Genomic DNA, 26241 nt, shown 5'->3' with positions numbered 1-26241 from the left:
ACAGGAAATATTTCACAAGGACACTGAAAATGACCTTGAGTTTAAAAGGAACTGCAACAAAAAATCCCAAGCACGATGGTTTCACAAATGCTTCAGGTTTGCTTTTAAGAACAAGACACAAAGCAGACCTTCAGAATTAGCCCTCCTTGCTTTAATGAAGCACAACGGCTCAGAAGTGGACAGGACTTCTGCAACTCTTCCTCTCTCTTTTTGTTCCTCGAATTCCTTTCTCCTTAACCTGCCTCCCAGAACTGTATGCGCACACAGATCTATTTTTGAATCCTCAGACATGCATCAGCATTCCATGCTTGTTACACAGGGGGTTACAGTAAGGGTTACTGAACTCGGCAAGAGCATTTCCTAAACTGACTCGAGCATTTCCATGTTGTCAATTTCCTCCCACAACGCTACAGTAAACAAAACAGCTTTTGAGCACGCACTGCATGAGTCCTGGTGACATGTAGCATGGGACAAGTTATAAAATCTCTAGTTCACTGTGGAAATAACTCATTTGTCTCTGTGCCTCTTTGGCTAGTCAATTTCACACAATGTTCATTATCCTAGGACTGAGAAACCCCTAGGACTGGGGGTTTTTTAGGGCTGTATGTCCAACAGAGCAACATTCATTTATTGTTGTGGACCCTCTCTAGCCAGGACCTGGCCTGAAACAAGATCCCAGTGCCCTCCAGATGTTTTGGGCTAAAGATTGCCTTACCAGAAGTTTTTGCAAGGTGATACCATAGGTACAAGAGCTATTACTTCAGCACTTTGGGAGGACACAGTTCCTGGGTGGGTGGCAATGCTTTGTGTGAGTGTGAGCAGTTATGGCAGTGGCCTGTACTTGGTGGTGCTATATGCCTGCATAGTGTAGAGATAACAGTTCCCTGATCTCCACTGCCACCTCACATCACCCTTGGGTAAGAATGTTGGGCTCCTCCTTCCTGGTGCAGCAGTACAGACCAGTGGAAGCTGGTTGCCTTCCAGAGAACTGCCATAGGATAGCTCAGTTGGTAGGGCATGAACCTCTTAATTTCAAGACCCATATTGAGCAAAAGATTCCTGCATTGCAGAGGGTTGGACTTGATGGCCCTCATGGTTTCTCCCAACTCTATATTTCTATGATTCTGTGATTCTATGATTCTGTGCCACATGAGCTGCTGGCTTACTACTCCGAGTGCCTGAAGCACTGGGCTTTGGCAACTGGTGTCTGCATTGTTGAGGTTTATGGCTTCTATGCACGCTTGAGTTATCTCTCAGTTAAGTACTGCCTGAAATGAAGGCACTGCATGTCCTGAGAAAAGCTCAGAATGTACCAATGAAAACAGGACCCTTCTTACTACGGGTATACTTAGGCAGTCTCTACCTCCTTCTCCAGTCTGGCTCTTTGCAAAAAAGCAAGATACAATTGCAAGCATAGTATGAATTCTGCAAATAGTCCAGCAGAAAGTTACTTTCCCCTGTGCGCTCAAGAGCAATAGTGGACCTTGGAGTCTCAAATTTAAAGGGGTGCCCTGTGCAACCCCAAAATTCAGCACTTTCTGCCTCTTGCCTTCCATTCTGCATCATAGTTGAGGCACCCTTGCAGTGCTCTCAAGGCTCTATACCTGAACCGGTCATGTTCCCCTAAATCCACCTCTGCCAGGAGACAGGAGTTCCCCAGAGCAATGCAGACTTACTCGATCAGTGCAATTTTCCTAAGGGTGCTCAGAAGGAATGTGCCATTTATAGTCTTTAATTAGTCTTTCCAATCCCCGAGCTAATGATGATTATCAGTAGTCATAAATTCCTGGCTGTCCTTTCTAGTATTATGAAAATAATACATGGAATTTAAAGAATTATTTGTGGCTATGTAGCTTGCATTTTTGCCTACTGTATAATGCTATGTTGACACAGAACAGGTTAAGAAAAACACTTGCCCTGATCGAGCTGGTGTACTGCAGCCCATGGGTGGGGAACCTCGGGTCTGGGGGACAATTGTGACCTTCTTGACCTCTCCATCTGTCCCTTGGGGCTGTCCCTAGGCCACGCTCCTCATGGGAACTACTTTGTGGGGGGTTTTTTAGGGCTGCCTGGTGCTTGTCTAGATGAAGGATGGAGTGGGTGTGTGCAGAGGGTGTGTACCTGCTGTACAAAGGTAAACATTACATTCCTTGCTCTGCTCACTTTTCCCTCGGGCCCTGATCACCACTGAATGTGGCCCCCAAAAGTTTGCCCAGAAGGGGATGAAAAAGCTTCCCCATCCTTGCTTTAGAAGTTAAGAGATCCAGAGCCAGATTTCCCTAGTTCAATGTCACCTCAGCCATTAACAACAAACTGGGTGGCATTGAGCAAGTCATCCTCTCTAAGCCTCGTCTCTTTCACTGCCATGTGGAGGAAAAGACAGCTCTATCCCTCCTCAGCCCACATTTTTTTTTCTACCTGGGAGATTATTGAGATGTGTGATTATTGTTTGTGTGCTCAGAAAACAATATACTGTATAACTAAGTAGATGGGACAGATCCATAACCAGGATCTATTGCATCTTTTTTATTTTCCTTTTAAGGTTAAAACTTTAACTTTTAAAGAGAATGGAAGCAGATTTGGGGCACGGTGCTGGCAGAGATGTGAACCTCCCATGTCACTAATTCTACTTCAGAACTTTAAGTTTCCACTGCTGAAGCATGTTAAAAATCCCTGTCACCAAACTTGGCCCACCAGAGGGCTCACTTTGGCCCACTTCACCACCAGCAGAGGTGGCAGGGCAGGCAGGGCACCAGTGGGAATGCCATCTTGGGGGCTTCCGGAACCTGAGGTGGCAGCTTTACACCAAATAATAATAATAATAATAATAATAATAATAATAATAATAATATCCCGCCCTCCCCAGCTGAAGCCGGGCTCAGGGTGGCTAACAACAATAAAATAATGCAACATTCTAAAAACATTATAAAAATTAATTTACCCAACGGCTGGGTCGGCTCTGTTTATGACAAACTACTTCCTACAGCAACTTTTCTTTCTTTATACTGATGCTGAGTGCACGCCATACATTCAGAAGCATTTAAAGCCATAGTTTCCCTAAAAAATCCTAGGAACTATAATTTGCACCTCCTAGAGGTACATTCCCAGCACCCTGAACAAACTATAGTTCCCATGATTCTTTGGGGCAAGTCAGGTGCTTTAAGTGTATGGCGGGCAGGCAGTTTGAGCATTATTGAATGGGTAGATGAAGAACAAAGTGCCCTGTTAGTAATGATTTAGAACCTGAACAAACTGGATACAAACTCTAAAGTTGTGGAACTCCATCCCCACAGAACTGTGTCTGGCAAAAGTTGTACCTCTTGACACATGAGATGTATATTTTTAGGACCCACCTTATTTGGGGGATTAAACTGTTTTTAACATTGTGTTTTAATTGTTGTAACCCACGCAGGGATCTTAGAGTGGTGGGTAGGTAAAATGATGATGATGCAAATCTTGGTATTTAACAGCTTGACTTTAACTGACTCTTATGTAAGTTGTGAGGTACTCTGTTAAAGCTGAGGGGAACTATCTTCTGTAGTGAATGAAAGGTCTTCCTGAGCAACACAGAAGCTGTGGTTGCCCTACTCTGACGTTTGTGGTGAATGACACAGGCTTTCTGTTGGTAACTGCTCATTTTCATTAGGATCATATGGGCCATCACTATTTTTTGTCAGCTGTCAACAAGAGAAAAACCTGTAGCTTTGTGTATAGTAAAGGTAAAGGGACCCCTGACCATTAGGTCCAGTCGTGGCCGACCCTGGAGTTGCGGCGCTCATCTCGTTTTATTGGCCGAGGGAACCGGCGTACAGCTTCTGGGTCATGTGGCCAGCATGACTAAGCTGCTTCTAGTGAACCAGAGCAGCACACGGAAACGCTGTTTATCTTCCCGCCGGAGCGGTACCTACTTATCTACTTGCACTTTGACATGCTTTTGAACTGCTAGGTTGGCAGGAGCTGGGACCGAGCAACGGGAGCTCACTCCATTGTGGGGATTTGAACCGCCAACCTTCTCATTGGCAAGCCCTAGGCTCTGTGGTTTAACCCACAGTGCCACTCACGTCCCTAACTTTGTGTATACCATGCACTTATTCATTAATGCTGGAAAATTCTGCCAATGGGCATCGTCAACTACTCTTGCCTACCTGGAGAGTCAAGCCCTCCATCCGTAATCTGGTGGGGGAGGTAGGCAAGCCAGGAGACTCTATGTCAGGCCTGGAGGTCTGGCATCCCTAAGCCAGAACCAATGACAAACAGAGTCAACTCATTCTAGTTTTGTCCCTTTCCTCTTCCTTGCTGGGTTCTGCAGGGAATAAGGAAAGAAGTGAAAGTCAGTGCTGGTTGTTAGCAAGAGGGCAGGTGGCGGGGGGGGGGCTGGCTGGAAGAACCTCTTCTGGATGTGAGGGCCTTTTCTGTAACTTTCTGCTGGTGTTTGTCCCTTAGCTTTTACCGTGCACAATTTAGTTAGCTTATTGTTTATTTTGTTATTTATATTTACAGCCCATCCTTCACTAGAGACCATGGGTGGGCTCGTGGCCTTTCCATTCATTTTGGTATTTTAACGTGACACTACTTTAAATTTTCTGCTTCTCGGTTTGTTGTTGTTGTGTGTTTGGCTTTTAAATTATTTTAGTTGTTCTATGGTTGGTTGTTTCAGTGTATTTTGAACGTTGTTAGCTACCCTGAGAACTACCTTGGCAAGTGGAAACTAAGACAAGGTATGAATAAATAAGGCTGTCCAGGAACGCGAAAGAATGGCAGTGGAATGCCACTCTAAAGCCGGCTGTATGTGGTCAGAGAACCTGCCAGTATTTATCACTTGCAACAAAAACTCGGCAAACAACAACATATAGGAGCAGGTGCAAGGAGACCTGATAGGGATTCAAGTGGTCAGCCTAAACATGTGGTTAGAATCCTTAAATTCCAATAAACATCTGATTGGCGGAAACCAAACAGAAAGGTTTTGAGGAATTGTTCAGATAAACAACCGACAAGATAATAAACTGAGACATTTCTATGGTGGCCAGGCAAAAATATATTATTCTGGTGCAGTTGTCCGATTGTGCTTGGAGCAAATATAGATGTGAGACTGAAAGCTCTGTGCTCATTCCCCACAGGAAAGAAAACAGAGGTAGTAGTGTGCAGGTTATTTGGTGGGACACTATATAAACAATTAAATTTATTGATTGTTCAGCTTTAAAAAATAAACAAGAACTCCACCTTCTTTTCAGCCTTCCACTATATACCCTACAAAGACGAGGGCCCCCAATATATTGGTTCAAGGTTAGGAACAAAGAGAGTTGCATTTGTTCAGCTGTTCACCTATGGCTTTCAAGGTGGTGGATTCTTCCCAGAATTCCCTGTCTCCCTTGGAAGGTGGTGAACTCTCCTTCACTGGTGATTTTTAGACAGAGGTTGGATGGCCATACATCACAGAAGCTTTCCTTGCGTTTGCTTATTTTTCTCAATTCTCAATTAAGTGATTCTGCAGTTCTCTCCCTTCCCTGGAATCATGGGTCTCTTTCTCTTTCATTCATGTGTTTCTCAAGATCAAGCACTGTAATATTCTTTTCCAGACAAGTTACAAAATTTCAGTCTCTCTGGGTGAAAGATTCTACTGGAGTGTGAGTGCTCACAACCCTTGTATTTCACCAACTGCCGTCTTGTGACCTTTCTGAAGCCAAGACTTTTTGCTGACTGAGGTGAGGAACAAGATGGCCGTCCCTCCCTATTCCTTGCACAGAAGCCAACTGGGCTGGCAGTTGAAACTTGCCCAACACACAGCAGTGATAGTAAGAAAAAGGGGGGAATAGGCCCCACTGGTCCCACCACCCTCCACTGGTATAGGTGCCAATATCATGTTGAATTTCTGACATATTAGGAAACCTTCTTATGCTAGAACTCCTAATCAAAAATTGGCCACTTGTTTAAACGTTTAAAGAAGATTGGAAAACGTTTATTGAATATGTGGGAAATAACTGCTCAGTTCAATACCTATGATATTCTACACAGCTGGGTCCTCAGGTCCCTGAAGGAACGCTTGCTCCTACATGAATCTGCCCATATACTATGGTCTCTGGTTGATGGTCTCCTCTGAGTGCTCTTTGTGTCAGAAGTGAGGCAACTGGCAACTGGGAGAGAGGATACTTTTGGTTTTTGCTCTTATCTCTGATACCCTTTCCCTAGGGAAGCTCACTTGTGCACACATCAATTTGATCTTTCTGCTACCTTTTTATTTTTTCCAACTTAGGCCTGTTTTTTTGTTGGAACCTGCGCTCGGCCGAGCTGATAAAGCCCCACTTCCGGAATCGCCATCCAACGTGATTAATCACCTGAGCCTTTGATGAGGCTCCAGGCACATTCCCATTCGGCAGAGAATCAAAACAGCACGTGGAAGTGATGAGATTTATGGCTACATTACTATGAGTTTTATTACTAAGCTACGCAGACAGAAAGTAAATTACCCTCTCTCTGTGAGAGCAGAGAGCAACTGAAACAAACAAAGGGACAGGAAACCAGTAACGTCACATCCGTCTCCTGTCTTCCGTGAGACTTCCAACACTCTGGAATGTCTCTGGAATGTAAACAGTCTTGTGACTCTAAGCAGCTGCACAGTGGCAAACAGAAACTAACATTTTTAAGTTGCTTTCAACTTCTGTTGATGTTTTGATTAGTTTTAATTTGTAAGTTGCCCTCAAAGCTAATGTTGAAGGGCAGTATACACATTTCTTTTTGGGATCTGATGATGACAATGGCTCCTAATGGCCACTACTATATCTAGCCTCTGCAAGCCAATAGATATTCACTTGTGTTTTGATCAATGTTTCTTAAGACCCGATGCCACAGAATAGTCCAGTACATCAGCTTCTGTGTGCTAGAATGACACTTCTGACCATCTACAAAGTGATTTTCTCTGTTCCTGATGAGAGAGTGCAGCCAGCCATGTGGTCTGAAGTGGGAACAGTACAGGGGTTTCCAGATCAAATTATGGCCCTTTCAGTTTAAGCCAGTTTTATTTTTCATGTCAAATACTTCCTAAAGATAAAGGACTACAACATGTCATGTACATTGCTATTTAGAATGATTGATTCAGAGGTTGCAAAACTATTATCAGATGGGAGCCTACATGTCATAATCAGCAAATTCTTAGTGCATTAAGTTGAATAACAGGATTATTCGGCTTTGTAAAAGCAGAAAATATGTGCAATTTTTGATCGCCTTGAGAATAAACTATATATGACAGCAACAGCAAGGTAGCTTCACTATTACTTTGGCAGAAATGCGCACTCGACAGCTATATTTCTAGATGAGCCAATAATGTGCTATGGAAACTGGAAAAGTCACTTTGGGAGCATTTTTAGGTATTGGATAATTTTAATAGTTTTAATTGCTCTTCATATCTATTTGCCTATGGTTTCCCTCTGTTTAAAGGTAAAGGGACCCCCGATCATTAGGTCCAGTCTTGACCGACTCTGGGGTTGCGGCGCTCATCTTGCTTTATTGGCCTAGGGAACCGGCGTACAGCTTCCGGGTCATGTGGCCAGCATGACTAAGCCGCTTCTGGCGAACCAGAGCAGCACACGGAAATGCCATTTACCTTCCCGCCGGAGCAGTACCTATTTATCTACTTGCACTTTGACATCCTTTCAAACTGGAGCAGGGACCGAGCAACGGGAGCTCACCCCGTCAGGGGGATTTGAACTGCCAACCTTCTGATCGGCAGGTCCTAGGCTCTGTGGTTTAACCCACGTCCCTTCCCTCTGTTTACTCATCTATAAAGTGTACCCATTGGGAAACAATCAGAAGCAATATCTACTTACAAAGATTTTATTTTTATTCTTTTAATTATCCCTAAGGGTAATTTATTAGTAATTGATCGCCATTTTCAAAGCATTGATGAAGCTGCTAGCATGAGGTGGGGGTCTGGATGTGGCAGTGGCCAAGGGATAGGCTAATAATTCTTGCCCTTGTGCTCTTTTTATTATCAAAATCCTGCCAAACTGCTAATAGCCTCATGAGTGGGTGGCGGAGGAAACATAGGCACAATATTGTCCCTTCAAACTGGGGGCTTCACAGCAGAGCTTGGGGTTGTGGTGGTATGTGGATTTCAATCTGGAAAAGAGAGAAAAGCTTGGATCTACGTTTCCCAGCACTGTAGTTCTGGTCCAATTCCACCCCACTGACTACAGTACTATTAAGCTTTGAAAAAGATGCTGAAATCCTAGACCTTCCATATCATGGAGGTTTGCTTGACATTTGCAACTCTTTGTGGTATAGTCCCATATTGATCAACAGTGGCTCAGAACTAGTTGGCTAAAGGTAAAGGTTGTGACCGACTCTGGGGTTGCAGCGTTCATTTCGCTTTATTGGCTGAGGGAGCCGGCGTACAGCTTCCGGGTCATGTGGCCAGCTTGACTAAGCCGCTTCTGGTGAACCAGAGCAGTGCATGGAAACGCCGTTTACCTTCCCGCCGGAGCGGTACCTATTTATCTACTTGCACTTTGACGTGCTTTCGAACTGCTAGGTTGGCAGGAGCAGGGACTGAGCAACGGGAGCTCACCCCATCGCGGGGATTTGAACTGCTTACCTTCTGATCAGCAAGCCCTAGACTCTGTGGTTTAACTCACAGTGCCACCCTTGGCTAAAGATAACTGTGCACTAAAGACTTACATGGGCTTGAACCCAGTGCTTTTCTCTGGGGGGACGCAGGGGTACGCATACCCCTAAATATTTTGTGAATCTACGTTGGGCTTCATTGAGGCGCAGTATTTCAATGAGTAGGAAAATGAGAGTACCCCTACACATTTTTAAAGAAAAAAAGCACTGTTTGAACCAGTTAAACAGTTTTTGTTCTGCCCCCAAAGAACCCAGGGAATTATAGTTTGTGGGAACCTTTATAAGTGTTTGTAAATAGAACTAGAACAGTATTTCCTATGGTCCTTTAGTTAGGAAGGTATTGTAATTAAACTTGTTTAAAGCTGATTTTAAAGTGTAGTGCACAAAGATCCAAATCTTTGGTCCAATCCAAATTACGTACTGCTTCTTCTTTCTTGCTTCAGGAGGCACACAACACATGCTCCACCCTGTAGTAATGCCACCATTTCAGGCCCTTCATTCCCTGATTTTCAGATTGCTTTTATAATAGTTTGATTTTATTTATTGCATTGTTTCTTCACCATGGATTTCCATGTGAATCAGCCACATGCTATTATTTTGGTAGTGACTTCTCAATGTGCACTTTTCTCCAAGCCTTCACTTTCCATGGAGTGGGAGAGGGGGAGGAATAGTTGCAATCATGGAAGGATTGTGATTGTGGTGATCTCTACCTGTGTCCTTCTCAGGCACTATTTCTGGGGGTGCAGCCTCCTCCCCGCCCCCATGCAAACAAACCAAGAGAGCAATCTCTGTCAATTGACTTGCATAATCGGAAAAGGAGTCTGAATCTCCAGAAATAGGTAATGATGGTGGAAATCTCAGCAAGTATTCTGTTCTCCAGGTGATCCTTGTTGGGGTGTGGTGAAATTCCCCCAAACAAACTCCCACATCTTCTGGGGATGCAGAATCTTCTTTCTGTCTATGCAGGTTAATTGAGAGCTCACTTTTAAAGCACATTCAATGCACATTTGAAGCAAATCCTGGGAACTATAGCAGGCTTCCTCAGCCTTGGCCCTCCAGATGTTTTTGGCCTACAACTCCCATGATCCCTAGCTAGCAGGAGCAGTGGTCAGGGATGATGGGAACTGTAGTCTCAAAACATATGGAGGGCTGAGGTTGAGGAAACCTGAACTATAGTTTGTTAAGATCACTGAAAATTGTATGTCTCGAGGGAAAACTACAGTTCCCATGATTTCTTGTGGGGAGTCATATGTGTTGAATATGCTTTGAATGTATAGTGTGGAGCTGCCCCAGCTTGCATTAGCTGTCTGTGTAGGTGCACATGCCTCTACCTAACGAAAAACCAAACCCAAACCACAGTGACCTCTCAAGCCCTGCCCTCTTCCCAGGTAGTTTCAATTAGTTACAGGGATGTTTGCCACAAAGCAGTGTGAGAAACAACAAGGGTGCAATTCACATGATGTAAAAGAGATAGTGTTGTATTTTATACACCATGCCCCACCCGCCCGAAAGACAACCGCATGTATGAAAAAGAGCACTCCAGTAATGTCTTGAAAAACAAAAAAGACACCAGCAAGGATTGCCCTTTACAGTTTCTGTAACCTGCGCTAGGGCTGGAGCTAGACACATCAAAGAAGTGTTTCAGTTAAACGTGTCGTAAACTTTGCATGAAAAACCAGATTGGCAAAAACAGAACTCCACCAGCACCATCTGGTATCACAGTGCTATAATGTACAGTGGTACCTCGGGTTAAGAACTTATTTGTTCTGGAGGTCCGTTCTTAACCTGAAACTGTTCTTAACCTGAAGTACCACTTTAGCTAATGGGGCCTCCTGCTGCCGCCGCGCCACCACTGCACGATTTCTGTTCTCATCCTGAAGCAAAGTTCTTAACCCGAGGTAATATTTCTGGGTTAGCGGAGTCTGTAACCTGAAGCGTATGTAACCTGAAGCATATGTAACCCGAGGTACCACTGTATATATAACGTGCATAAAGCGCTCTTTCTTTGCCAATGTTGCTGAGTCCTTGGTCTGGGGAGAAATAGTGATTCAATCAAACAATTGGCACTTTTTGAACTTGCCTTCTTTTTCTATCCCCCTTCACTACAGCTAGCAAGGAAGAAGTGAGATAATTCCTTTGCCATTGGACTTGAATTCAGAAACTGTGAAAGCACAGAACACAGCTCTGAAAACACGTGAATATGTTGTCCCTACTCTGCATATTAAGGAACAGAGTATAAGGAAGCCAGTTCAAAAGGGCGAAATGCCTTCCTCACAAGCAGCTGTGAAAGGAGGAATTCAAAAGGAGGAATTCAAAAGAAATAAGCATGGAAAAAGTGTGGAATGCAGGTAGGTCCCAAACACTGTAGAGCATTTGGAAAATAACGTTTGAACTGTGGGAAGCATAATAATTTCAAGAGGTGTAGCTAAACCAGAGAAAGAAATAGAAATCAGGTGCAGACTGTTGTAGATACTTTAGATGATACCGTATTTTTCTGTGTATAAGACAGGGGGGGCACTCAAATTTAAGAAAATGGGGGGAGATGGCCCAGAGTAGTTGAGCTTTTTTGGGTGGCAAATGCAGAAAATCACTAACCCGAATGACATACGCTGACAATCGTTCGCTTTGCCAAAGACAACGTGCACCTGCCCACACACCAACAGCAGAGGGCAACTGCATGCCCAATTCCCAAAGTGACAGCCAATCCACAGCAACCCTTGCCGCAGCAACCAATCACCCACCCAATTACTGCAGCAGCAGCCAATCCAAACCAGCACTTGATGCAGCCACCAATCACTCACAAAATCGCCGCCGACAAGCTCATTTTATAAACCGAAAAGTATGGCAAGTTGTATGTTGATGGTAGTAGAAGTAATAAAGACTAGTGAAAGGGACTGGAGTCTCTCTGTGCAGGTGAATGAGACATCTATCCCATTTAAACGGGAACGGAACTCATCTGAAAAAGATTCTCCCAGTCTGTCAATAAGGCCAAAACAGAGAACAGCAGCCTGTTGTTCATTATTGTACCCAAGAATATCACACCCATCTTGGGTCGCAACCTGTGAAAAATTAAATCTGGTAAAACACATCTTTGCATTGCAGGGCCATACTGTCCAAGGGTAAGGGCCACTCGTAGCAGAATACCAGGACTTGTTTGTTGGATTAGCCTGCTTTACCAGGTGAAGACTCCATCCAGATTAATAATACAGTGCCTCCCGTTATTCAGCGATGCAGGAAAGCGCCATTTGCTCTCCTACAAACTGAGCTAGACAGGATGGAGGACTTAGAAGTAATTAAGAAAACAGGTGAACCAGCTGACTGGGTGAGTTCATTGGTATTTGGGGAGAAACATAATGGTCAGTTGTGCATATGCCTAGATCCAAGAGATCTCAACAAGGGAATTAAAAAAAAAGAACACTTCAAATTACCAGCCAGAGAGGAGATAATGGCACAGTTTGAAAGTGCCTTTCTGTTGGTGCCTTGTTAGAAATAACAAAAAGGTGGGTGGGATATTGTCAGAAGTTCCTGCCTCTGGCTTGCCAGATTTAGGCTGTAGTCCTATATACCCAATTTCCTGGAAGGAAGCCCCATTTACTTTTGGCTAAATTTACTTTTACGATTTACTTTTGAGAAGGATTGTGCTGTTAAACACCCGGTTTAGCAGTCATTTGTGATTATTGAATAATGTCACATTTTTTTCTGGAGATGGGTGGTGGCGGCGCTGCTGCCAATACATCTCCTTGCCAAGGGCACAAGGGAGCCTAGGTACACCTCTGCATTGAGTACTCCATTTTGACATTATAGATGTTTGCACCTATCCTTTGGTATTGCATCTGCTCCCAAAATCTATCATAAAACCATACATATGCTCTATGTGCACATCACTGAGCTAGATATCTCAATTACTTTATACTTTATAATACCTTACTTTATAATTAAGGGAGAGCAATAATCAGTGGCTTTGCCAAATCCTGATTTCAGAAGATTCCTCAACATCTAATTGAGTGCTGCGGTCTTAACAAAGCCCTTATCAGTCCTTCACTGATGCTGAAACGAGATATGCACAGATTGAGAAAGAGTTACTTAGTATATTATTTGCTTGTGAAAGATTTACTCAATATATTTATGGCAACACAGTGGCTGTGGAAACTGATCATAAGTCTCTCAGAACTTTATTCCACGAACCACTGAATGACTGTACATTACAGATCAAATGAACGACGCTCAAACTGCAGAAGTATCATCTGTAGGTGACTTAAACACAACAGGGAAATGTTTGTTCACTGCAGATGCGCTTTCAAGAATTGTTTCCCCCACTACAGTAGTGGAAAAGATTTCAGAGACATATTTATGTGGATATGCTTGTTGCTTCCCTTCCTGTGGCAAATGAAAATGGCAAATGAGAAACTACAACAGATCAAAGATGAATGTGATAAAGATCTATGCAAATCCTGAATGAAGTAGTAATTAGAGGCTGGCATGAGACTAAGGGCATATGTGATGTAAGTTTCAGAGATTACTAGAATTTCAGGCATGAACTCACAGCGATAGATGACATCGTCTTCAAAGGAAGCAAATTGGTGGTACCGCCTAGCCCTTATAAACAAATACTACATAAAATCTACGATGATCATCTTGCCATTGAGAAATGGGGGGGGGGGGAATGCACGAAATGTGATATATTGGCCTAAAATTAATCAGGATATAATAGCTAAGGTAGAAGGTTGTTTCACCTGCTTAAAATACAAGTCACATCAACAATCAGAGCCATTGAATCCAGTTCCTCAAAGTACCTACCAGAAGAAAAAAAAACTGACTTATTCACATGGCATTCCAAGAACTACTTAATAGTTACAGATTATTATTCTCGCTTTCCAGAAATACACACAATTCAATGTACCAGCAGTAGAGCAGTGATTGCCAGCCTGAAATGGGATATTCAACAGACATCGTATTCCGGATGAAGTGCTCAGTGATAATGTTCCACCGTTCTCAGGGGCAGAATTCAGGCTGTTTGCCAAAGACTGGGATTTTCAACACACACCATCAAGCCCTAACTTTCCTCAGTTGAATGGGCTTATAGAAAGGTCTGTTCAGAAGGTGAAAAATTTGACGAAGAAAGCTTTCGACAGTGGAAGTGATTGGTACAATTCTCTGCTGATTTACAGGAACACCCCACTGGAGAATGGTTGATCTCCTGCACAACTTTGAATGGGAAGGGGTATCAGAGCTAAATTGCCTATATCTGAAGATTTACTACAGCCTAACACCACTGAAAGTCCCGAAAGAGTAAAAGAAATTCAAAAGATGAAACAAAAATATTATTTTGACCAGAAGACCCCACACTTATAAAACTTAAGCCAGGATACAAGGTTTGCCTGAGAAATTATTCTACAGATACTTGGGACCAAAATGGGTACTTGAGACAGAATTGCTTTGCATGTGTAGAAATCTGTTTGAAACATGCATGCCATTTATCACATATGAAATGCACACTTCTATTTCCATCTGCAGCAGAAAGTCATAATTAGTGGAATCTACCCACAACATATTGGGACGCAGGTTGCACTGTGGTCTAAACCACAAAGCCTAGGGCTTGCCGATGAGAAGGTCGGTGGTTCAAATCCCCGCGACGGGGTGAGCTCCCGTCGCTCGGTCCCTGCTCCTGTCAACCTAGCAGTTCGAAAGCACATCAAAGTGCAAGTAGATAAATAGGTACCGCTCTGGCGGGAAGGTAAACGGCATTTCCGTGCGCTGCTCTGGTTCGCCAGAAGTAGCTTATTCATGCTGACCACATGACCGAGATGAGCGCCACAATCCCAGAGTCGTCCATGACTAGACCTAATGGTCAGGGGTCCCTTTACCTTTTACCCGCAACATACACATTCATATATGGTTTCTGTGCAGAAATATTTGACCTGTGTGAATAAACCCTGAGAACTGTATAACTTAAATATTAGTGCAAAAGCACCGGCACCCTCTGTCTGCAACAGGAGTGCAGCTGTCACAGAATGTCATATGATGGCGTTGGAAGGAAAAGAGTTCCAATCTGTTCTGATACAAATGGGAGTAAAATGTTGCATAAACTATAGGAAAGTAGCGGAAAATATATAGATAAGGAAAGAAAGTGAACTGTCCTGAAATATTTGACAGATGTTGCATACCCACTTCATGCTCTATGCCCTTCTGAGCCTGGCACAGAATGATTTCAGGAAAGTTCTGCAGTCAGAAACTGGGAGAGGTAGTTGCTGGCTAATGGTGACACTCAATGATTTCTGCTGTGTGTGTATGGCACAGAACATATATATAATTCATCATTGCTTCCTCTAGCGGCCAGCCAGCGGAGTTATTTCAGACAGTCCAGAGGTTACTGACTCCCCATGTGGAGCCCTCAAAGAGCTGCTCTGAACAACTGGCTGAGCTCAGAGATCTGCACTAGTTACCGATGTACTACAGTGGTACCTCAGGTTACATACGCTTCAGGTTACAGACTCCGCTAACCCAGAAATAGTACCTCGGGTTAAGAACTTTGCTTCAGGATGAGAACAGAAAATATTGCTCCAGTGGCGCAGCGGCAGCAGGAGGCCCCATTAGCTAAAGTGGTGCTTCAGGTTAAGAACAGTTTCAGGTTAAGAACGGACCTCCGGAACGAATTAAGTACTTAACCCGAGGTACCACTGTACTGGGCTAGGTTCAAGGTCATACTATTAGTATACAAAGCCATTAGTAACTTGGGACCAGTTTACCCACGAGATCACCATGCACCACATGTGCCCACTTGACTGCTTCAATCAGTGGAATTGACACTACCACAGGTGCCACATAATACCCATTCCACATTTGTAAGATCTCAATCATTTAGTGTGGTAGCACCTACACGTTGGAACCCCCTGCCTATTGGTATCAACCATGCATCTTCACTGTCTTCTTTTCGACGCCTGCTAGAAACCATTCTTGTTTAGGCAAGCCCACCCAGATGCTTAGAAACGCTGGTGTGAATTTTAATCTGTTTAGTATTCAAACTGTTTGTATGTTTTAATGCATTGTATTCTACCCCCACCCCCGATTTTTTGGTTTTGTCTTTCTGTAAACCACTCTGAGATCTTTTACAATCAAGCAGTGTATAAATTTTATGAAATAAATAAATGAAATTGAAATGTACACATTTATTTATTTATTTATTTATTTATTTATTTATTTGCAATATTGAGATTGTGATATACCCAAATTACTATAAATTATTGTTTCCAGTAATTTGCCAGTTACTTATTCACCAATCACAGCACATGTTTTCCCAATGACAATAAAAAAGTGGTAGTGCTGGGCAAGCAAAAAAGTTAAAGAATATTGGGAAAAGATACATAAATGAGATGGGGGGGGGGGGAGAGAGTTCAAAACAACCATCTGAAAAAACCCAGAAGCATTTCTATTAGGAATTGTTCAGAAAGTCTTTCTTAACTTTTGGAGCTAGCTCTCTGAGGTGAAGCTGACCAAAGATCAAAACTGGTGAGGCAACTTTGTTTTCTAAAATGTCTCCTGTTAGCTTCTGCCTCTCTGTCAGCTCTAACCCCAAATTACCAGTCAGAAGACATCAAGTGGTATTTTACCCCTCCAGGCACACCAACATCTGTGAATGGTTAACCATGATCCCTGATAACTATTAACGTCCATTTAGGAAACCCAAAACAGTTATAACTATAGTAACCTTTTCCCTAGATAACATTTTGTTCCAACCATTCTTATTAAACCTCCATTTGTCTCCCTCCTTCCCTAGGGCTGACCAGCAGAAGATGCAGAAAGGTTATTGGTTTTTTTAAGGCTATTTGTCTTTTAAACTGGCGGGATTTCTTTGCCATTTTACCTGTATAAGAAGCCTGTAGCCGATAGCACTTTACAGCTGTCCATAGCTGAAGGATTAGACAGATCCTTGCCAAACCATGGACTGTTGGGTTACATTGACATTGGCAAAGATGTGTAAGCCAGTGTCAGGGTCAGGCACTGTTGGGAACATGTTGCGGCCCACACCCCTGCAAGGGGGCGACACTGTCAACCTCCAGGCAGCCTTTCTCAACCTGTGGGTCCCCAGATGTTGTTGGACTACAACTCCCATCACCCCCAGCTGGCAAGGCTAGAGCTCAGGGATGATGGGAGTTGTAGTCCAACAACATCTGGGGACCCACAGGTTGAGAACCACTGCTCCAGAGCCTTCTTGCCCAGCTGGTGCCTGCATTCACCTGCCCTCCCTAAGCATGCAAATCATTGAGGGGTCAGGAGATAGAGCAAGATATTCCACTTGCCTGCTTTCCCTCTGGGGGCTTGTGTGGTTTGGATCCAGAGGAAGGGAGTATGTGAAAGGTCAGTGGAAGCAAACAAGAGCTGGACCCAATAAGGGAGGCAGCCAACTAAAGGCATCTTCCCCAAGGGCTCTCCCAAAATCTGGAGTCAGCATTGCCCAAACCCACCAAGATCAATAAGGAAGTATCATCTTCTCACTGTGACATGACCAAAAAGTAGCTGTTAAGCCCTTTCAAACATTTCCGAACCATTATAGCCCACATGTCAGCCAATTACCTCCCAGTGTCTCACAACTGTGATATTCCAATGGAGCTATTGCAGATTGGATTTCCCTTTTAGTTTTGAAGTTAATTATTAATTCTGTCATTTTTGAGAACATTAAGACTTAGAATATCATTTGCTATGTTTTCATGAAATTGGGGCTTTAAGCGCTAAGGTGAGCATCTTGTTTTTATTCATTTATTTCGTAAAAATGTATACACTGCTTGATTGTAAAACAAACAAACAAACAAACAAACAAACCTCAAAGTGGGTTACAAAAAAGCTAAGCAGTTAAATCAATGAAATTTACAATACTTTGAAACATACAAATAGAATACTAAAACAGATTAGAATTCACAGCAGCATTTCTAAGCATCTGGGTAGGCTGGCCTAAACAATAAAGTTTTTAGCAGGTGCTGAAAAGAATACACTGAATGCACCCAATTGATATCATTAGGCAGGGAATTCCAAAGGTGCTACCACACTGAATGACTGAGTTATTGCAAATGTAGAACTGGCATTATGTGGCACCTGTAGTAGTGCCAATTCTATGGACTGAAGGCAAGCAGGCACATATGGTGTAAGGTGATCTCATAGGTAAACTGGCCCCAAGTTATTACCGTATTTTTCGCTCCATAAGACGCACTTTTTTCCTCTTAAAAACTAAGGGGAAATGTCTGTGCATCTTATGCAGCAAATGTGTGGTCCCTGGAGCTAAATTGCCAGAGTGCGGCACGCTCCTGAGCCGCTCTTTGGGGCTGGCGGGGGAAACCCGGGCTTCCCCCTCCAGCCCTGGGAGCAGCGGGCAGGCTGCGTGCAGATGCCCTGCACTCCTGAGCAGCTCTGGGGTAGCCAGCGAAGCCTACGCAGGGCAGCGGGATGCAGGCTCCCCGCTGCCCTGCGGAGGCTTCGGTGGCTACCCCAGACGCCAGAACAGCTAGAGGGAGCGCTGTGCAGTAACTAATATTACACACACACACACACACAGCAATACAGTAACTAATATTTAATTAAAACACATTAAAAAATACAGTAACTAATATTACACACACACACACACACACACACACAGAGAGAGAGAGAGAGAGAGAGAGAGAGAGAGAGAGAGATCTAGGACCTAGCCCAGTAGCAGATCAGCAACCAGTGCAGAACTCTGAGCACTGATTATATGCTGACAAGGCCTCACTCCTGTCAGCAACTGTGCAGCAGCATTCTGCATTAACTGCAGCCTTTGCACAAGGAAAATCCCCACATAAATCAAATCGCAGTAATCCAGTCCTGGAGTAAACAACACATTAACTATTGCAACAAGGCTTTCTGGTTCCTGGAGTGGCTGTAGCTATCAAAGCAATTGCAGTTCCTGGAATGGCTGCAGCTATCAGAGCAATTGCAGTTGATAAAAGGCACCCCCAGCCCCTGAGGCTACCTGAGCCTTCCATGTCAGAGCTGGATCCAACGCCCTAGGCTCTGTGGTTTAGACGACAGTGCCACCCGCGTCCCATTAAAGGTAGAATTAGAACCAATGAAATACAGTGCCCTCAATTCCTCTTCCCCATGAGCATAACATAATCAGTGGTATCAAAGCCAACAAAAGATCAAGAAGCAGGGGGCAAACTTGCACTCCCTCTGCCTCACTCTTTGTGGAGGTCATCCACCAGGGAGACCAAGGCTGGCTCAGTTCTGTGGCCAGGCCTGAACCCAGATTGGAATGGATCTATAATCTGTGTCCTCCAAGAATGCTTTCAGCTGCCCTACCATGGCCCTTTCCACCACTTTCCCCCTCAAAAGGGGGCATTTGCAACTGGTTGGTAGCTGTTCCAATCAAAAGGGTCCAGAGCTGGTTTCTTTCAGAGCGGTCATACCAGTGCCTCTTTCAGTGCAGCAGGAACCACCCAGTCTCCCAGAGAAGTGTTAACCAAACTCTGGACTCAACCAGTCAGCCCTCCTCTGCTAGTCTGATAAGCCAGGAGGGATGGGGTCAAGGGGGCATGTCACCATCACCTTGTCCACATCAGCTGATTGCATAAGGTGAAAATGACCCCACAAAATATCCTCAGTAGCAGCACTGGGTACTTAGTCGGAGTTGCAACAAGTTCAGGATTACTCTGAAATCAAGCAAACTTAACCTCAAAGTGTGTAGCCTGTTGGTCACATCTGGTCTTTGAGGGCTCCAGAGGTCCCTCTTCCACACTGGAAGTCAGTAACCTCTAGACCATCTGCATACCCTCCAACATTTCTCCAATGAAAATAGGGACATCCTGCTAGCAGGCTACTACAGGATGCAATGCAAACTCAGCCCTTTTTGCGGCCTAGACTGCCAAATAGTAGGCATGATTTTATGTTCTTACAAGTGTCCAGTCTGCTTCAGAGTGATACCTGTGCCAGTTGCACTCCAGTCTTTGTCTGATCTAGGAGCTGCTCAGGCTCCAAAACTTTGGAGAAGGATGGTAAGGTGTGACCGTGTCAACTGCCTGTTTTATCTCACCATTCCATAGCAAGAACTTGGCTTTTGACAGGATCACCAGTTTCTCCACTGGGGAAAAAAAAACCCTCAAAGAGCTACAGTTCCCAGAGTTCCCTGTGAAGAGGAATTAACTGTTAAAAAACTCTGGAAACAAGTTTCATGAGGGGAATTGAAGTCTCCTAACAACTCTCAGCACCATTAACAAAGTACAGTTCCCAATATACTTTGCAGGAAGCCGTGACACTTCAAAGTGGTATCATAGTACTTTAAAGGTACAGGGTGAATGTGGTCTTAGTTTTGCTTGGGTAGCAAGTCTTAGCTGCTATGATGAGCTGCTGCTCTGTAATTCATAAATAAATGGAACTATAGAAGTTCCTCTGATTCCTGCCGCTTTCTGGTATTAAGGTACATCTGCTACAGTGTTTCCTGACAGAGTATGTTCTCTTTCCAAACCCACAGGATGCTATAAAACCAAACTCATTTCTTTATTTCTTTTTTATATACTCATTTCTCTTGTGAGATCCCCCGAGCCTGCAGGCTGAGGTGAAGAACAGGCCAAGACAGACAACATGACAAGAGCAAAATCATCATTATTTTACGATCAACAATAATTGAACGCCTTGAGGGGATCTTTGTAGTCTGCAAAGATTGCTTTGACTTTGGACTGCCTGCCAAGATAACCAAAATAAACAGGAGCTCTTAGCACAGTGTTTACCAGTCAAGTTTTCACCTTTTGCACATATTCTGTTCCAAGGATCTAACATTCACCAGACTGGAAAAAGAAAAGTCAACACATCCCATCTCATTGAAGTGCCCGTGGGGAAATTTACAAAAGCATTTTTGTATATCTAGCAGAAGCCCAGTTAGAAGTCTCTAGGAGATGACAGCAGCTAAAATCTGGATGAGATAAATCTCACTGAACTTAAAGTGCAATCCTATTTATGTTTACTCGAAAGCCAGTCCCAATGTATTCAACAGGGATTGTGTGCATAAAAGCATTTATACTCTGTACAGGGCCACAGCCAGAGTGGTTCATAAGAGACAAATATATTGGATCATAAATTATTTTAAATTGCAGGAGAGGCATTGATTCATATGTTTTAAAAATATAGCTGCAGTACAAAGATTAAGAAGGCTAATAGCAGAGAGTATTTGGAAGCCAAAGAAAGGGATGTGTCTTGCATTAGGTCAAGGAACCTGCTGCAGGCCAGGAAAATGTAAGGAAAAAAGAATTCCCCCCCCTAATTATTTCTAGATTTAATCTACGGATAGGATTCAAGGAGGCACTTTGCATGCCCTTCAGGACATCTGAGGTCCCACTCTTTGAGCATATAGCCTCCATTTTCCCTCAGAAAGTTACTTCCAAAACTTAAGAAATCCACAGCAGGGCAAATGGGAAATCAAGCCAATCCCTGCCATTGCTGTTTGTTGTGATTCAGCTTTAAAGAGCGGGGTTTTTTGCAAGAAAAGCTCTGGGGCAAATTAAAAAAAGAGTGCTTGAAAACTTGTGCCTAGAAAAAGCAGGCAAAAGTTAAGTGTGGATAAGTCCTTAGCTTCGGATATAAAAACATCAGTATCAACACTCCCTCTACAGCTAGTAATGAAAACAACAGTACGATGACCTTAACAAAGAGTACTAAATAACCAGGTTGTGCTATCAGTAATTAGAGAAGTAACTAGAGCCAGACTTTTAAACTTGATTCTCAAGTTCCAAGAAAGGTGATTATGTCACACTTACTATGGGTCCCAGAAATCTTTCGACCGTGTTTACCAATCAGGGTTTCTTTTCTTCCTGGTCATAACCTAGTTCCCATAGATTGGGAAGAGACTGCACACCTTGATTGCAGATGTGTTGTTTTCTAAAGGCAAGCCGAGAAAGTATTATCAATACCCAGATTCACACATTGAGAAATATCAGCAGGAAACATTTCACAGCAGCTGGCAGGTATTCAAACCACACACATTCCTTTTAGGACTATTATCCCCTGCTTCCAAAGACCAAAACAAACAAACAAACAGATGGAGTATTTGGGAGCATCACAGCATCGGATTTAGGTGCGGGCAGTGCTTTCCCCCCCCCTCTAAAAAAATGTTTAGGGGTACTCTCATTTTCCCACTCATATTGAAATACTGCCCCTCAATGAGGCCAAACATAGATTCACAAAATGTTTAGGGGTATACGTACCCATGTGTCTCCCCCCCCCCAGAAAAAAAGCACTGGGTGTGGGCACAAAATAACAACAATTTATATTTTTGTAATAAATGTAAAGTTTCAGTGAGCCTATTGAGAAAACCCATAAAAATGCAACTGTGCCAAAAGGAATTATTGTGAAAATGAGAAATATTGGGAGGGGGCGCACCAGATTTTGTCCATAGCTTAGCTCCTGGCAGTACAGCAGCAGGTGGACCAGGGGAGAAGCTGGACAGCCACAATTTTCTCCCTGTGCACCAACACATAGTGTTGTATCATTATATCATAGTGTATCATTAAACCATAGTTAAGCTTATGGTTTAGAGTACCCATCCGAAAACTATGGTGACAGTTCTTCAAAACAAACATAGCCTGAGTTTACATTCCATCTGAACATGGTTTGAAAATACCGGTAGCTTTCTGTTAATACTACGCAGAATAACAAATGGTCCTGCTCTGTCGCAGAAATTCCTAATCTTGCATGTTGGGTAAGGTTGGCCAGAAGCATTTATTGACCAGAAGCAATGCTCTGACTATCCACCTAAAAATATGGCCCAAGCATTTCATCTAGTGACAGTTCAGTATTGCTAATTATCCCTTTGCTGACAGGAATTCAGATAAACTGGAAGGCAAATTAAAACAGGCACACTGTCAGGATGAGTCACCGCTTTTGGAAAGAGAAATTAGTTTTGTCTTGTCACAAGCTATCAGGAACAGCTAGGAAGTCATTTCCCCAGCCAACTGCTTAGGATAACACCTTCAGTAATTTGAAAAGCAGTGTTTTTTTGCAACACAGGCTTCCAGATGGAGGTGTTTTCAACTGTCAAGCATGCTGATTCAGCATGTACTGATAACCACTAGTGTGGACTATAAACTGGAGACTAGTACAAGGGCTGTGGTGTGGACTCATCTTCCTATGCTAGCTGGTACCTCCTCGAGATGTTCTTTTCATTTCTTGTTTAGTGCTACAGGCCGCAGTGAAGAGCGTTTTCCTGCCTGAGGCAAATGCCTATTTGTTCTCTCTCACACACCCCATTCGTTGTTCAGAAGCTGAGTGGACGGGCAGATGAATCTTACTGGTGACAGTGTGAATAGTTGTGTGGAGTGCTTTTTCCCCCGGGGGTATTCATGGGTACACAGTGCACTGTGGGCACCAAGGAAGACCTCTGTGGGTACCTACAGGCATCATGTTGGCAACACCGGTTCTGAAACATACAAAGGCCTATGTGGTTCATGAATGAGGTATTTTAACTATGGGGAAGCTCATTCCCTCTTACTCCACCCTTCTTCCTAAAGTCACAGGGCAGGTCACCTTTTAAGGTATTTTTACCTTAAAAACAGCTTAAAACAAATTACAATCACAAACATGGAGAGGGTCCTAAAAAGATAATCTCAAGGATCAAAGGCCAGGGTGAAGAGGGTAAATGACTTTGCAAACAACTGCATGGTAAAATCAAGTTGATTTCCTCCTTAATTCACTCCAAGAGTTAATGGGTAAATCATAACATTTCAATGTTACATAGAACTACACTTGATTCTTCACCACAGCAGTGGAAAAAGAGCTATGATTTACTGTATTTTTTGCTCTATAAGATTCACTTTTTCCCTCCTAAAAAGTAAGGGGAAATGTGTGTGCGTCTTATGGAGCGAATGCAGGCTGCGCAGCTATACCAGAAGCCAGAACAGCAAGAGGGATTGCTGCTTTCACTGTGCAGCGATCCCTCTTGCTCTTCTGGCTTCTGAGATTCAGAATATTTTTTTTCTTGTTTTCTTCCTCCAAAAACTAGGTGCGTCTTGTGGTCTGGTGCGTCTTATAGAGCGAAAAATACGGCATCACCTGATGTGCTCTGTTTGAATGGTTGTTTGCTTTTGGTTGGGTAAAGTAAAGTGTTAATGTACTTTTGTAAAAGTCTAGCTGAGTAAAGTACTAGACCCATTAGTGCAGGAATTTACCTTTCTTACACAGGCTTGCAGTGGAGAGTTGCCAGTTACTGAGAACAAAAACAGCTGCCACCACCCCAATTAAAAACCATTTATATGCATACTATTCACTTCACATTCTTTTATGTATTTATTTCAGGCTTGGAGTGAAATAGCTCAGTTTCACAAAGGTCACTGAATTAGTCTAAAAGTCTCCAAACACTTACTGAAAGTAGTTCCCATAATTTATGAGTGAAGTGAACATGCAATAAGTTTATTTTGGGGTAGATTTCTAGTTAATCATCTTCAAGTTTCTTCACAATTGTTGGGAAAAATAAATGAATTGGTTCACATTCCACTGTGTTCATTTTTTGATGCTCCCTTAGCCTTTGTAACTATATTTTATACTTCAGCACAGCTGCTTGTAACATTCTGAATGCTGAAAAAAATTGCCAAAGATCATTTGGCTGAACTTGAACTGAATGTGATCCAAACAAGTCTGCTTCGTAAAGGGTTGGCTGTGAACTGTAATTAGTTCCTTCTGGGATACGCTGAACTTGAAGTAGAACCAGTTCTTCTTAAAAATGAACATTTGAAGCTCTCATTTATTTTCTGTGCTGAGTTGCTTTATATTGTATTAAACTGCTGCTGCTGCTACTGCTGCTACTACTAGTAGTAGCCGTAGTACAAGTACTACTACAACTACTAGTAATTGTTATTTTATTACCCACCCTTCACCCTAGGTTCACAAAGGAGGTTTCAGGGCCGGCTCATCTATGAGGCAAGGTGAGGTGAGCACCTCAGGTGGCAAGATCCACAGGGACAGGATATTTGGCTTTTAAGGAATGCATTGGCCGCTGCTGGAGTGTGCTCCCTGGAGGCCAGATATGTCTGCTTCTCAGCAGCCCCCCTCAATACTGCCCCCTCAGCAGCCTCTCTGTGAATAGGAGGCACTGCTGGTCTCCTTCCAACCCTAGGAAGCAAATGGCAGGGGCTGCCCTGGGCTCTGCACCCATCTGGCATGAGTCAGAGCACACACACACACCCCGCAACAACCCTTGATTCCACGTCAACCCTTGGGTAAGGTTGATTTGATTCCCCTCCTTGTTCCCAATACAGATCTTTATTCCCCACTTGTTCCTGATGTGGATCTTCATTCACCCCTTCTTCCCGCCATCTTCTGGTTCGCCTCAGGTACCAAAAGGTCTAAGCCTGCCCCGCTCTCGTAAGTTACAACATCAAAATGCAATATATATTTTTTAAAAGTTTAGAGCAACTGACATAATTAAATTGGGTCTCAAAAACATATCCCGCTTTTCCACTGGAGTCCTCCAAGCAGCTAACCATGTGGATAAGACACACCAAGAACCACACGCTCACAAAACAATGCCCGCCATCCCACTGAGGGAGGAGACAGCACTAGAGGTTTCTTCCCACAGGGCAGTTGCTCCAAGTTGGCTCTGGGGGGGTCAGGATGGGGGCAGTTTACTCCTACCCTGGGCAGAGCAAGGAGAGTCCAACTAGGGTAGGCCCTAATATGATCTTTTTGTACTGATATATATATATATATACAAAACATGCACAGATGTGCACAAAACATATAAAATAAAAAACAAAGAACAGAAATATTACAATATAGAACAAAAAATAAAATAAAGTGTTAAAATAAAAAGAATAAAATCAAATCAAAATAAATCAAATCAAATCAAAGTAATAAATGAAATCAAAATCAGAAAACAAAAAAATAACAATTCACTAATCCTCCGCCTAATCTCCACCAACCGCCACTAACTCCTCTCTCCTCCACTCGCCTCACTACTAACCCACAATGGCCGCCTGCAAGTCAGTGGCTTTTAAAGGAGAAGCAAGAGATGTCACAAAGGAGGGTGGGTCCTTGTCACCGTGGCAACCCCCCCCCCCCGCCAGCACCTGGCCCCTCCTGAGTGGTGATGCTCCTCTGTCAGAACTCGGAGGCACCTGCGGTTCTGCCTGCAGCTGGGCTGCTTCTTCATTTCACATCCTTCTTCCTGCAGCCCCATTCCCAAAGGGAGACCATCCCCACATCCTTCAAGGCAGGCTAGGCATCATAGCACAGTATTTTGCAGCCCCATTTTGTGATATTTTGGTTGACCTTATAATAAACATATTGCCCGAATATGTATCTTTACGTATTCTCTTCTGATCTGATATCCATTCAGAACCTAGGCATGATTTTAAACCGTTCAGGTCCCTTCAGGTCTAGGTTGTTGTTGTTTGTTTTGTAACCCTATAATTCAGGGGTGGCCAATACTGTGCCCTCCAGATGATGTTGGATTCCACACTCCCATCATCCCCAGCCAAGATAGCCAATGGTCCAGTCCTAAGAGTTGTAGTCTGTTGTCGCCTGAAAAATGTCTTGTTGATTACCTGTGTTCCAATTTCTTTAAAACATCCTTTCAGTCCGTAAGAGAGGACTTACTTAAGCACCTGTTGTCATCACTGTAGTCTTTTCTTT

General features: G+C 43.4%; 1 protein-coding gene across 1 annotated transcript in view; it reads right to left on the bottom strand.

Annotated features, from left to right (window-relative positions):
* ACSL1 (acyl-CoA synthetase long chain family member 1) overlaps positions 1-25569 on the bottom strand; it is a 93674-nt gene extending 68105 nt beyond the window's left edge. The window contains exons 1-2 of the mRNA XM_083755693.1: positions 25029-25569; positions 21375-21495 (exon numbers count right to left, since the gene is read on the bottom strand). The gene's annotated coding sequence lies outside the window, so the exon portion shown is untranslated. The remainder of the gene's footprint in view (positions 1-21374; positions 21496-25028) is intronic.
* Between the last annotated feature and the right edge of the window lie 672 nt (positions 25570-26241).

Source organism: Podarcis gaigeae (assembly GCF_964106915.1).
Source record: "Podarcis gaigeae genome assembly, chromosome: 9".
Classification (NCBI taxonomy): Eukaryota; Metazoa; Chordata; class Lepidosauria; order Squamata; family Lacertidae; genus Podarcis; species Podarcis gaigeae.
The sequence above is the reverse complement of the archived record's forward strand: the minus strand, read 5'-3'. Positions and strand labels throughout refer to the sequence as shown.